The 13,303-nt window shown below is 44.4% G+C and overlaps 1 protein-coding gene across 4 annotated transcripts in view; it reads right to left on the reverse strand.

Annotated features, from left to right (window-relative positions):
• Positions 1-11,887, reverse strand: part of LOC142145060 (cullin-9-like) — a 152,283-nt gene extending 140,396 nt beyond the window's left edge. For 2 of the 4 annotated variants that reach the window (XM_075204535.1, XM_075204536.1), the window contains exon 1: positions 11,663-11,887. The gene's annotated coding sequence lies outside the window, so the exon portion shown is untranslated. The remainder of the gene's footprint in view (positions 1-11,662) is intronic. The other 2 variants (XM_075204537.1, XM_075204538.1) reach the window with 2 other exon arrangements.
• Positions 11,888-13,303: the final 1,416 nt, after the last annotated feature.

The raw sequence follows: 13,303 nt of genomic DNA on the forward strand, positions 1-13,303 counted from the left end.
TACTCACATTGATTCGAAAATAATACTAGGGGGAGATTTTAACATAGTATCTTCAGACACATTGGACAGGCAAAGAGGGCCCCAGCACCAGACACGAAAATATAAAGTGGGAATCAAATATATTGAGCAGCAGTTGCAACTCTCAGAGGTCTGGCGTCAGCGCCACCCGAGTACCCGACTATACCTTCCATTCAGCAGTGTACAACACATTTTCAAGAATAGACTACTTCTTAATATCCAAATCTATCACCCAATGGGTAAGTGAAACGGAAATAGAACCAATAGGCTTATCGGATCATGCCCCGATCTGGTTTAGCATGGAGTTAAATAATAACATGGGTACACATAGACAATGGCGATTCCCATCAGGCATGATATCCTCACAACAGTTTAGAAGTAGGTTGGATGCAGCCTGGGCCATGTACGAACAACACAATGTAGAGCACATCTCAAACCCTGCTCTTTATTGGCAGGCAGCGAAGGCTGTGATGAGAGGGGAAATAATATCCTATGTTAAGAAAGTCAAGAAAGAACAATCTGAGTTATATCTGCAATCTCAAAGAGACCTTGAAAGGGCCTTTAAAAGATGGAAGCGTGTACCTAACCCAGCCAATAGGGCGCAGTATCGAGAGAAACAAGTGCAGTTTGATAATGTGGTCACACAAATAGGGAACAAACATATTAAAAGAGGCAGGTACCAATTTTATAGGTACGGGAATAAAATGAGTCATCTACTTTCTAACCTTCTGCAAGGATCTAGACCCCCTACACATATTACCTCATTATGTGACAGTTCTGAGGTAGTGAAACATGCAGGGAAAGACATAGCAGAGATACTACATAAATTCTATGAATCACTGTATGCGCAAGAGAATCAAAATCTGGAGCGCAAGCAAGAATTTTGGTCCCAAATTAAGTTACCCAAAATAACAGACACACAAATCTCTGCTCTGTCTGCCCCGATCTCCGAAGAAGAGGTGATAGCAACCATCAAACATTTAAAAAATAATAAAACGCCAGGGCCCGATGGACTCTCTGGAGAGTTCTATAAATTGCTCCTCTCTAGGATATTGAAAATCTTACAGAATTTCTATAATACAATATTAGCAGAAAAACAATCCCCTGCTTATTTTAACATGGCTATAATAAAAGTATTACCCAAGCCAAGTAGGGACTAAACGTTACCCAGTTCGTACAGGCCTATATCGCTCCTGAATACAGATTATAAAATACTGACTAAGATCTTTGCAGAACGGGTCAAAAGAATACTCCCCCCTCTATCATCCACCCGGATCAGACTGGCTTTATTTGGGGCCGGAACTCGGTCTCCAATATCAGAAAAGTCATTGCAGTACTTCAATCGGAATGGGGAGGCAAGGGAGAAAATCCGGCACTTCTGCTGTCCCTAGATGCCGAAAAAGCTTTCGACATGGAGGGTTGGGACCACCTTTACGAGACCCTCTCCAGATTTGACTTTCCGACACAATTCATAGAAACCCTTAGGACACTATATACAGGTTCTTTGTCACAGATAGTGGTGAATGGATATGCTTCTCCCCCGGTTCATATATGTAGAGGGACACGCCAGGGTTGCCCGCTGTCACCACTCCTATTTGCACTGGCGTTAGAGCCATTAGCCATAGCTCTTAGGCAAAATCAGGCATTTACAGGAATCACAGTAAGGAAAAAGGAAGTAAAGCTGTCTCTATTCGCAGATGAGATGCTTCTATTTATCTCCAAGCCCGAAGTTACGATTCCAATAATCCTAGACATGATAAAAAGGTTTAGCTCTTTCACAAGCTACAAAATAAACTTTAACAAATCGAAGATATTGTATTTAGGTAACCCCCAAACAATTGATAGAGAACAACATCATTTTGGAATATTTAGAGTAGTGGAAAATGTATTAAAATACTTGGGAATACTGGTGACCCCCTCCCCCTTCAAATTATACCAATGCAACTATAACCCTATTATCAGCAAAATTCAGACTCAGCTTAATAACTGGAAACATCTACGAGTATCATTAATGGGAAGAGTAATAATCATCAAAAACATAGTTTTTCCCAAGGTCTCATATCCTATGTTGATGCTCCCAATAGCAGTCGGTAAAAGGGATATAGAGAAATGCAATACTCTGTTTAGCCAGTTTATATGGCAAAATAAGAAACCGAAAATAGCCAGGAAAAGGCTGATATTACCAAAAACCAAGGGAGGGCTTCCCAGACATACAAGCGTTTAACAGATCTGCCATGTTTCGGTACATCTCAGATTGGTTATTGGGGATTGAACATTTTACCAACAAATCTCTGGAGGAAGAATGTTTCTATCCATGTGCCCCGGCCGCCTTACTTCATTTACCCAGGGCAAAAATACCATCTGTAAAATTGCACAACATTCTATTCAGAGACACATACACGGCGTGGATAGCCATAAATAAAAAGTTTAAAAGTAGCCCAAGATTTTCAAAATACCTATCACTTTGGGGTAACCCAGAGTTCTCACCCTCGCTCGAAAATGTGTTCAGAGCTTGGAGAGAGAAAGGAATTATGGCGGTGAGAGATATCTTTGACCCAGGGGGCACGATATACTCCTTTCAGCAGCTACGAGAACAGCTTGTCTTCCCACATAATCAGTTTTATATGTATCTACAGATCCGGCACTATGTTCTGAGCAAACAACTAGAATGGTTATTAAGTGACGATGTGGAAGGCACAGGTGATTTAGAAGCGACCTTAGTCTTTGCTAAAATAAACAGGTTTAAGATCAAATATCTGTACGCCGACCTAGTTGATGGTGAACTTGATAAGGTGTGGGCCAAAACATGGGAGTCTTGGAAGCAAGACCTACCGAATCTACGACCCCCAGGAGAGATGTTAGGTTATATGAAGCATACTGTGAAAGCTCTTAGTTCTGCCAGACTCCAGGAAGTTCACATCAAAACAATTAACAGGGCATATATATCACAATCGCAGAGGCGATTTATGGTAACAACAGAAACAGGTATATGCCCGAAATGTCAGAAAGCTCAGGCCTCTCTGTTACACAACATGTGGTCATGTCCAAAGATTGCTAAGTTTTGGAATAAACTGGTAACATATATAAACTTTACCTTTAAAATACAAGTATCGGCTCACTATGAAGTACTATTGTTCGCAGTTTTTGATTCTTGGAAAGATCAGATAGAAGGTTCGCGGATTATACCGCTACTCACAATTGTGGTCACCTTGGCAAAGAAAGCCATTCTAGGCAACTGGACATCCAAAAGGACCCCATCGATATTGGAGGTCACATCGGAGTTGATGGAAACATTATATTTGACAGACGAGCCACCTTCAATGATTTAGAGAAAGGGGTGGAGCGCTTCCATGCTAAATGGGGTGCATACATAGACACATTGAAGGAATCGACTCGGCTCCATATCATGCGGGTCTTTGAGGATACTAGGTGGTCTTTACTGAGAAATCTTTGAGGATGGTGGATGAGGTTAAGTTTTATCCAAAATGTGAATGATTGACAAATGCTCAGCTAAACTGGTATTAATAGGAAGTCGTAGTATGGTTCATGAGAAACACCAGGAAAACACACTATTCAGTGACTCGGTTAGTCTCAGTCTCCTCTCTCTTCCCCTCCTCTGTCTCCTTTCTTGCCCTTTTCTCTTTTCCATTCTATCTCTGTCCCCTTCTTTTATTTTTTATTTTTTTTATTTTCCTCTCTCATTTATGTTTGTGATATAAAAAGAAAAATGTTATTTGTACATTGAGAAATTATGTTGCAATTATTTGACATGATGTAAACTTGCCTATTTCTTTGTACAATAAAAAAAGATTTACAAAAAAAAAAAAAAAAAAAAAGATGATTTTAATGATTGCTAGTTTAGGGGGTCAGTCTGCTACTGAGGAACTTTGCACCTTCCCCCGAGGCAACAAATTACACCAAAAACATGTGAGAGTGAGTTATCTGTTTTTATTCTTGTTTAGTTTCAAGAAAACAATTTTGCATTTGTATTTCTGTATGACAATTTTTGATCACCATTTTTATCCAGTATTTCTTGTGACTTTTTGTCACATTAAACTTCATTTAACAATGTTTTGTCTTTGTGTTCTTGAAGGGGGGCATTACTGTGCCATAATATAATATTAAATAACAGATTTTTGTCAGGTAAGGTATTATGTAATATTTTTTCTTTAACATTTTAAAACTCTCTTATAACAATATAGTTTTGTGTATCTGTTTTACTGTTCTTATTTGAGTATCAAGTGCATAAAATATTAGAATACCTTTCGGTATATATTTTTACATACTTAAAATGGTCATTAGGGCAGAGAACCGGTTGTTAATTTATTTGAATCCCACCACTGTGTGTGTGTGTGTGTGTGTGTGTGTATGTATATATATATATATTGTAACAAAGGGAGGCATTTTTCTGACAAGAGGCAGAGAAAGTATACAAACAGAATAAAACATTGGCACAGTTATGCACCTAGTTTGAGATTAAACCAGGTAAAAACGTATGTGTAGTTTAAAGTTTGTTAACTTACATGATTTCCTCTCAGCAAACAGACAGGGTGTGTCTGGGCAAACAGAGCCACTGATGGGTGTTTTCTTTTAAAGAGAATGTGGGTGTGTCACCTGTCCATCAAGCTAAGGCTGGGGGAGGAGTAACATGTAAAAAAGCTTGTTTGTGCCATTTGTTCAGGGAGATCAACGCTGGGTAAGCTGGCTGGTCTTGAGAGAGCTGAGCTATGTCTAGCTAGTGTTTAGGGTCTCCAAGTATTGCTGTGAAATCTGTACGGTGTCAAAACATTTACCATCCTGACAATAAAACTACATAAAAAGGAAGAAGTTGTTCGCGTGTGCTTCAGCAGTAGCGGGCTCTTGCCACAAGTGGTGTCAGGAGTGGGATACTCCGGGAAGCAAGTTTCCGCTACCCAACCCGCGCAGACGTCAACATGGAGGAAGTACTGAGAACCCTCGTGAATGTGGCCGCTGCGCAGCAACAGCAGCAAGCTCAGATGCTACGAGTCGCCAAGGCACAGGTGGAAAACACAAGGCTCTTAAGAGAAGAGTTAAGCCAGGTGAGGCATGACAGAAATTAACCACCTGGTCCTGTTCTCCAGAAAATGTCGCCAGGTGATGACATAGAAGCATATCTGGGGGTAAATGTATGAATCTCCAGATTCTTCATCTCCGGCGTGTTCAGCCTCTTCAGCGCTTAAATTTAAACCGGCTCTGCATTGTAAAGGGAAACTTCCCTTTACAATGCAGCGCCGCTTTAAATTTAAGCGCTGAAGAGGCTAAACACGCTGGAGATGAAGAATCCGGAGATTCATACATTTACCCCCTGGTGTTCTTTGAGAGACTTGCAAAAAGGGCAAAATGGCCTCCTAAAGATTGGGCTGAGAGGCTGGCGCCATATCTGACTGGTGAAGCTCAGCGAGCTTATATGGATCTAGATGAGGAACGGGCCTCTGACTATCTGTGCCTAAAGTCTGAGATATTGGCTCGCATTGGAGTTTCCGGGCCAGGCCGAGCCCAGCGCTATCACCAATGGTGCTATGCTAAAGAAAAACCGGTCAGAACGCAAGTGGCTGAGCTTTCTAAAATTTTAAAGAAATGGCTGCAGCCTGAGGAGAATTCGCCTTCTCGGATTATTGAAGTTCTGGCGATAGATCACTGCATCCGGGGGCTGAACCGCGATTTGCAAAGGTGGGTTCTGCAATCAGACCCACAAACTTATGAAGAGCTTGCCACCGTGGTAGAAAGGTTTTGTGCGCTAAAGCAAATGACTAAAGAACCTGCATTTGTGCCAAAGCCGCTGCCACGCCAAAAGCCAGGTTTGACAATCTTTGCTACAGGGCCCAATGGCAAAACTGCTACGGACAGAGGGCCAGGTGCAAAGCTGTCTAATCTGAAGTGTTTTGAATGTGGTGAGCCAGGCCACTTTAAGGCAGAGTGTCCTAAACTACTGGAACCCATGGACTGTTCCGTGGCACGTATTGGGCCTGCATTTCCAAGCTGTTTTACCATGAGTCCCACATCAGGAAGTCCTTGTTTGTTCCGGGTGACTGTGCTAATCAACCAAAACCTTGTTCTGGCCTTGGTTGACTCGGGGAGTGAACTCTCATTGGTTTCCAGCTCTGCCTTACCCGAAACCATAACTTCTCGGTTGCCCAAGGTGAAGGTTCTTTCCGTACATAGCACGACAGAGGAGTATGAAAGAACAATACTACCAGTCACACTCAAAGACAAAACTGTTATGGTGGTAGCTGCCATAGCACCTAAACTCCCATATCCATTCATTTTGGGGCTAGACTTCCCACTGTTTAATGATGTCCTCGGTGAGTGGATCCGGCCGGACATGCCGGCAACTGATGCAACGGTCGGAAGCCCGGTCTTAAAGGAACCGCCTAAAGATCCACAACATCTGGACATCGATCTTTGGAAACTGCCAAACCGGAATGCCATCCTGGGAGTCACAGCAACAGTTCCACTAAAGCATCCACCTGCGGAGAAACATGGACAGTCCAAACTAGCATTGGTCGGTGATGTCGCAGATGAGCCCACCCCGCCTGTCAGTGAGGATACGGACTGGTCCGCAATACCAATTTTGTTTCCTTTGCAGGACTTTGCTCGAGACCAACTTAATGATGCCACTTTGGAACATGCCTTCAAAAGTGTGACTGAGGTAAATGGGGTAGCAAAAGCCGCCCAGCCTGCAGAAGGTATACCATATTTTATTGTTAAAAATTATTTTCTGTATAGAGTTGCTACTGTACAGGGGGATAAAGTAGAACAATTAATGGTTCCTCAGGTCCATGTAACCCTAGTGTTAAAAGCAGCACATACACATGTCTGTGGGGGACACCTAGGGGAGGATAAAACACGGGAACGAGTTCTGCTTAGGTTTTACTGGCCCGATGTACACATGGCAGTGAAAAAGTATTGCCGGTCCTGTCCCATTTGTCAGAGAACCTGTCCCAAACCCATGTACAGGGCACCTTTCATTCCAATTCCAATAGTACAAGTTACCTTTGAACGGATAGCTATGGACCTTGTGGGGCCACTGGAAATATCCGCACGTGGGCACCAATATTTACTAGTGGTGCTTGACTATGCAACCAGGTATCCAGAGGCAATTCCCCTACGAAACATAAAGTCCAGCACCATAGCTAAAGAACTGGTATTGATGTTTACACGCTTGGTAATACCCAAAGAAATTCTCACAGACCAGGGTACTCCATTCAGGTCTAAACTGATGAAGGACATGTGCCAGTTGCTAGGGGTTACGGCGCTTCACACCTCTGTATACCATCCACAAACAGATGGCTTGGTGGAACGCTTTAACTGCACTTTAAAGCACATGCTCAGGAAAGCAGTGGCTCAAGAAAAAAAAGATTGGGACACTCTTATTCCCTATTTGATGTTTGCCATTCGTGAGGTACCTCAAGCTTCAACAGGGTTTAGTCCCTTCGAGTTATTGTTTGGGAGACAGCCCAGGGGTATCTTGGATATGTTAAAAGAAGGGTGGGAGCAGCAAGGTCCCAGGGAGCCAAATCTGGTCCAATTTGTGTCCCAAATGTATGAGAGGCTAGGAAAGATAGGGCCCATTGTGCAGCAACATGTAAAAGAGGCTCAGGAACGACAGAGGAAAAGTTATGATAAAAGTGCTGTTGTTCGATCTTTCAAGCCTGGGGACAAGGTCCTAGTCCTGGTTCCCACCCAGAAAAGCAAACTTTTCACCCATTGGCAGGGTCCATATGAAGTTCTAGAGGCTGTCGGTCCTGTCAATTACAGAGTCCGCCAGTTAGGTAGGAGAAGGGAGGAGCAAATATACCATGTTAACCTCCTTTAACCTTGGCATGATGAGGAAACCTCTCCTCAGGTAGTGAGTACTGCGATTGAAAAGTCTGAAGTGCCCATAGAACCAGCTTTGTCCATTCAGCAGAGACAACAGACTGAAGAAATGATTCGCCGGAACAGGGATGTCTTCTCTTCCATTCCTGGGCGCACTACCTTAATCGAACACAACATTGTCACTGCGCCAGGAGTCATTGTAAAGCAGAAGCCTTATCGTATTTCAGAAGCCAGACGGGTGGACGTGAGGAAGGAGGTCGAGAAGATGCTTGTCACGGGCACTAGGAGTCTTGCCCAGGATTTCACCAGATGACTGGGCTTACCAGAGTCGTGAAGTTCACACAACGGTCCTCTGGTAGCGGGGTGACTAGCGGAACAAATATCACAGCAAATGGAGAGAGAATGCCAATAAATAATAGGAAAGTCAGTGACTTGCAGCAATCTTTGGTCAATGAATCAGCGACTAGCTGATATAGTGGAAAGGCAGATTTGAACACGGAGATCAGGATGGACGTGAGTAGATGCAGGGAGGTAGCAGGGAAGTCAGTGGTCTGCGTACAGCAAGTTGTACCACTGCTTATGGTGAAGAGACTTGTCCAGGTGCAGGTAGGTAGCGGGGAAGTCAGTGGTCTGCGTATAGCAAGTTGTACCACTGCTTAATAGGTGAGGATGTGTACAAGTGTTGATGACTGGAAGCATACAAAGATAATAGGATGCAGACACTGAGAGCACAGAGGAACTTGATCCCAATAGGTATGCAGCGTATCCAACAAAGTCTATATAACAGTCTATAGCGGGTATGGATACCGCTGCTGAGCGTGGAAACTTGTCCTAGCGGATATGCAGAGTAAATGTAGAAAGTCAATAACAGATAGGCATACCGCTATTCAGTAGAACAGTCTGTCCACAGGGAGATACAGGAACTGCAGAGACGCTGGACGGCAGAGACGAGTGTAGGAACCACAGGTGAGTAGATCCGGTAATCAGAGTCCAGCTGAGGACACAAGCAGGAAACAGGAGACTGTAGCAGGTATGGAAACCAGCGATGAGTAGCACAGGGAATCCACAGGAACTGAAGACACTAGTAGTACACAGGAGATAGTAGCGGGTATGGAAACCAGCAATGAGTAGATCAGGAATCAGCAGGAAACTGAAGACACTAGTAGAACACAGGGAACACCCTCAGAGACTCACAGGGAAAGAGACTCCAAGATCAGGCAATGAGGTAATGCACACAGGTGCCTTAAATAGGGAGTTGCCTGATCAACCAATTTGGATTAAAAGCAACAGTCACAAGAGTTATTGGGAACTGCGCATGCGCAGTCCATCAGGATGGCGGACGGCCGCGGTTTAGGACAGGTGCCGGCAGGAAGGCTAGGGAGCCACGCACCAGCGCAGAGGCACTCACGGTCCGGTGAGTGACAATGCTCCAGTTAGATGTAATTGAAGAGTCCACTAGTGAATGGAATAGTCCCATTGTGCTTGTCCCGAAACCCAATGGGACAATTAGGTTCTGCAATGACTTTAGGCGCCTAAACAGTATGTCGCAGTTTGATGCCTATCCGATGCCACGTGTGGATGAACTAGTGGAAAATCTTGCTGGTAGCAATTATTTAACAACCCTTGATCTAACAAAGGGTTATTGGCAAGTTCCCCTGACTTCCACGGCCAAGCCAAAGACTGCATTTTCCACCCCTGATGGTCTCTATCAATATAAAGTCCTACCCTTTGGGTTGCATGGGGCACCTGCCACCTTCCAAAGGGCCATGAATAAATTGCTACGACCTCACACAGCTTATGCAGCCGCTTACCTGGACGATATAGTGATTTATACCCCAGACTGGGGATCACATTTAGCCAAAGTTGAGGCGGTCTTAGCTTCATTAAGGTCAGCAGGATTAACAGCTAACCCAGAGAAATGTGCCATAGCCATGAGAGAAGCCAAATATTTGGGGTACATTGTTGGCCGAGGGCGTGTAAAACCTCAGCTAGACAAAGTGGAGGCAGTCAAAAATTGGGCAAGACCAGAGAAAAAGTCGCAGTTAAGAACCTTTTTAGGCTTAGTAGGTTACTACAGACGGTTTGTAAGCCACTTCGCCACTAGAGCTGCTCCACTTACGGACATGTTAAAAAATGTTGTCCAGATAGATTAACCTGGTCTGACTCTGCAGAAACCGCCTGGTCTGATCTTCGGTTAGCTCTTTGTTCCTCCTCAGTTCTACAAGCACCGGATTTTACTCGGAGGTTCTTCCTCCAAACTGATGCTTCTGGTGTTGGCTTAGGTGCAATCTTGTCACAGGAGAAGAATGGAGTAGAAGATCCTGTCCTGTACCTAAGTCGTAAGTTGCTTCCAAGGGAACAAAAATATGCCACTGTGGAGAAAGATTGTCTCGCCATAAAATGCGCTACAGAAGCTCTGCGCTATTATCTCCTAGGCAGAGAGTTCAGCTTAATAACAGACCATGCACCATTAAGATGGATGCAGAACAAGCGGGAGGTAAATGCCAAGGTAACCCGCTGGTTCTTGGCACTGCAACCTTTCAAGTTCTCAGTAGAACATAGACCTGGGATTCTGCACAAGAATGCAGATGCATTGTCACGAAAATATGCGCTCCTCGCGAAGTCCGCGTCCCCCTACTTGGAGACGCTAGGGGGAGGGATGTGTAACAAAGGGAGGCATTTTTCTGACAAGAGGCAGAGAAAGTATACAAACAGAATAAAACATTGGCACAGTTATGCACCTAGGTTTAGATTAAACCAGGTAAAAACGTATGTGTAGTTTAAAGTTTGTTAACTTACATGATTTCCTCTCAGCAAACAGACAGGGTGTGTCTGGGCAAACAGAGCCACTGATGGGTGTTTTCTTTTAAAAAGAATGTGGGTGTGTCACCTGTCCATCAAGCTAAGGCTGGGGGAGGAGTAACATGTAAAAAAGCTTGTTTGTGCCATTTGTTCAGGGAGATCAACGCTGGGTAAGCTGGCTGGTCTTGAGAGAGCTGAGCTATGTCTAGCTAGTGTTTAGGGTCTCCAAGTATTGCTGTGAAATCTGTACGGTGTCAAAACATTTACCATCCTGACAATAAAACTACATAAAAAGGAAGAAGTTGTTCGCGTGTGCTTCAGCAGTAGCGGGCTCTTGCCACAATATATATATATATATATATATATATATATATATATATATATATATATATTTAATGCATTTGCAAACATGTGTAACGGAATTCATCAGTAAAGTGCTAGCCACACCCACACATTAGGTTGGCCACACCCACTAGGCAAATGTCACTCCCACTTAGATGGTGGGTGCCGGTGCCCTGTCTAGCCCAGGGCACTAAAAAGTCTAGTTACGGCACTGACTTGACACCACAGACAAACTTGGATCAGATTTTAGATCTAACAGTGGTAATATAATTGGGATGCTAATAAAACAAGTTGATACTACATAGTACAATGGGATGATAATGCAACAAGGTGACAATATAATTGGGGTGATAATATAACAGTGTAACAATATAATGGGGTGAGCACATAAGATATTGAGATGATGAAATACCTGGTTGTTCATATAATTGGGGTGATATGATTAGGGTCATGATATTATTGGGGTGAAAATATAACCGTGTGATAATATGATTGGATGATGATACAAAGGCTGACTTTATAACAGAGTAATGATACAACAATGTAATATATTTGAGGTGATTAAATACCAGGATGAACATCTCATTGGGGTGATGATATCATTAGGGCGATAAAGAGCGCCACCTGGCGGGACGCAGCAGCCCGACAATCAGACACTGACCTCTAGAGGCCGCTGCTGGGATTGACAGCCGGCGAGTGTTGGGAGGTCCCCGCGTGCAATCGTTTCTCAGCTACTGCGATCACCACGTCTCCCCACTTCCGGGTGAAGTCGTACACGTGACTAAACCAAAACACGCCCACCTCGGTAACATCTTCTGCGTGTGAATACGGAAAGGAAAGTTAGAGGCGACGGCGGGGGCTCGAGAGGAGGAAGGGGCGGCACATATAACGGGAGGAGTCGTAGAGATCACATGAGGAGTCAGATAAGGGGAGGAGTCACTGATATCACAGGAGGAGATAAGGTAAGAGGAGGAGTTATAGAGATCACAGGTGGAGTCAGATAGGAGGAGTCACAGGTGGGGTCAGGTAAGAGGAGGAGTCACAGGGAGAGTCTGGTAAGAGGAGGAGTCACAGGTGCAGTCAGGTAAGAGGAGGAGACACTGATATCACAGGAGGAGATAAGGTAAGAGGAGGAGTTATAGAGATCACAGGTGGAGTCAGATAGGAGGAGTCACTGATATCACAGGTGGAGCCAGGTAAGAGGAGGAGTTATAGAGATCACAGGTGGAGTCAGATAGGAGGAGTCAGGTAAGAGGAGGAGTCACTGATATCACAGGAGGAGATAAGGTAAGAGGAGGAGTTATAGAGATCACAGGAGGAGTCAGATAGGAGGAGTCAGGTAAGAGGAGGAGTCACTGATATCACAGGAGGAGATAAGGTAAGAGGAGGAGTTATAGAGATCACAGGTGGAGTCAGATAGGAGGAGTCACTGATATCACAGGTGGAGCCAGGTAAGAGGAGGAGTTATAGAGATCACAGGTGGAGTCAGATAGGAGGAGTCACTGATATCACAGGTGGAGCCAGGTAAGAGGAGGAGTTATAGAGATCACAGGTGGAGTCAGATAGGAGGAGTCAGGTAAGAGGAGGAGTCACTGATATCACAGGAGGAGATAAGGTAAGAGGAGGAGTTATAGAGATCACAGGAGGAGTCAGATAGGAGGAGTCAGGTAAGAGGAGGAGTCACTGATATCACAGGAGGAGATAAGGTAAGAGGAGGAGTTATAGAGATCACAGGTGGAGTCAGATAGGAGGAGTCACAGGTGGAATCAGATAGGTGGAGTCACAGGTGGAGTCAGATAAGAGGCGGAGTTATAGAGATCACAGGAGGAGTCAGATTGGAGGAGTCACAGGTGGGGTCAGGTAAGAGGAGGAGTCACAGGTGGAGTCAGGTAAGAGGAGGAGTCACAGGTGGAGTCTGGTAAGAGGAGGAGTCACAGATGGAGTCTGGTAAGAGGAGGAGTCACAGATGGAGTCAGGTAAGAGGAGGAGACACGGATATCATAGGAGGAGTCAGATAAGGGCAGGAGTTATAGAGATCACAGGAGGAGTCAAATAAGGGGAGGAGACACAGAGATCACACGAGTCAGATAAGAGGAGGAGTTATAGAGATCACAGGTGGAGTCAGATAAGAGGAGGAGTCACTGATATCACAGGTGGAGCCAGGTAAGAGGAGGAGTTATAGAGATCACAGGTGGAGTCAGATAGGAGGAGTCAGGTAAGAGGAGGAGTCACTGATATCACAGGAGGAGATAAGGTAAGAGGAGGAGTTATAGAGATCACAGGTGGAGTCAGGTAAGAGGAG

This window comes from Mixophyes fleayi, chromosome 3 (genome assembly GCF_038048845.1).
Source record: "Mixophyes fleayi isolate aMixFle1 chromosome 3, aMixFle1.hap1, whole genome shotgun sequence".
Lineage (NCBI taxonomy): Eukaryota > Metazoa > Chordata > Amphibia > Anura > Limnodynastidae > Mixophyes > Mixophyes fleayi.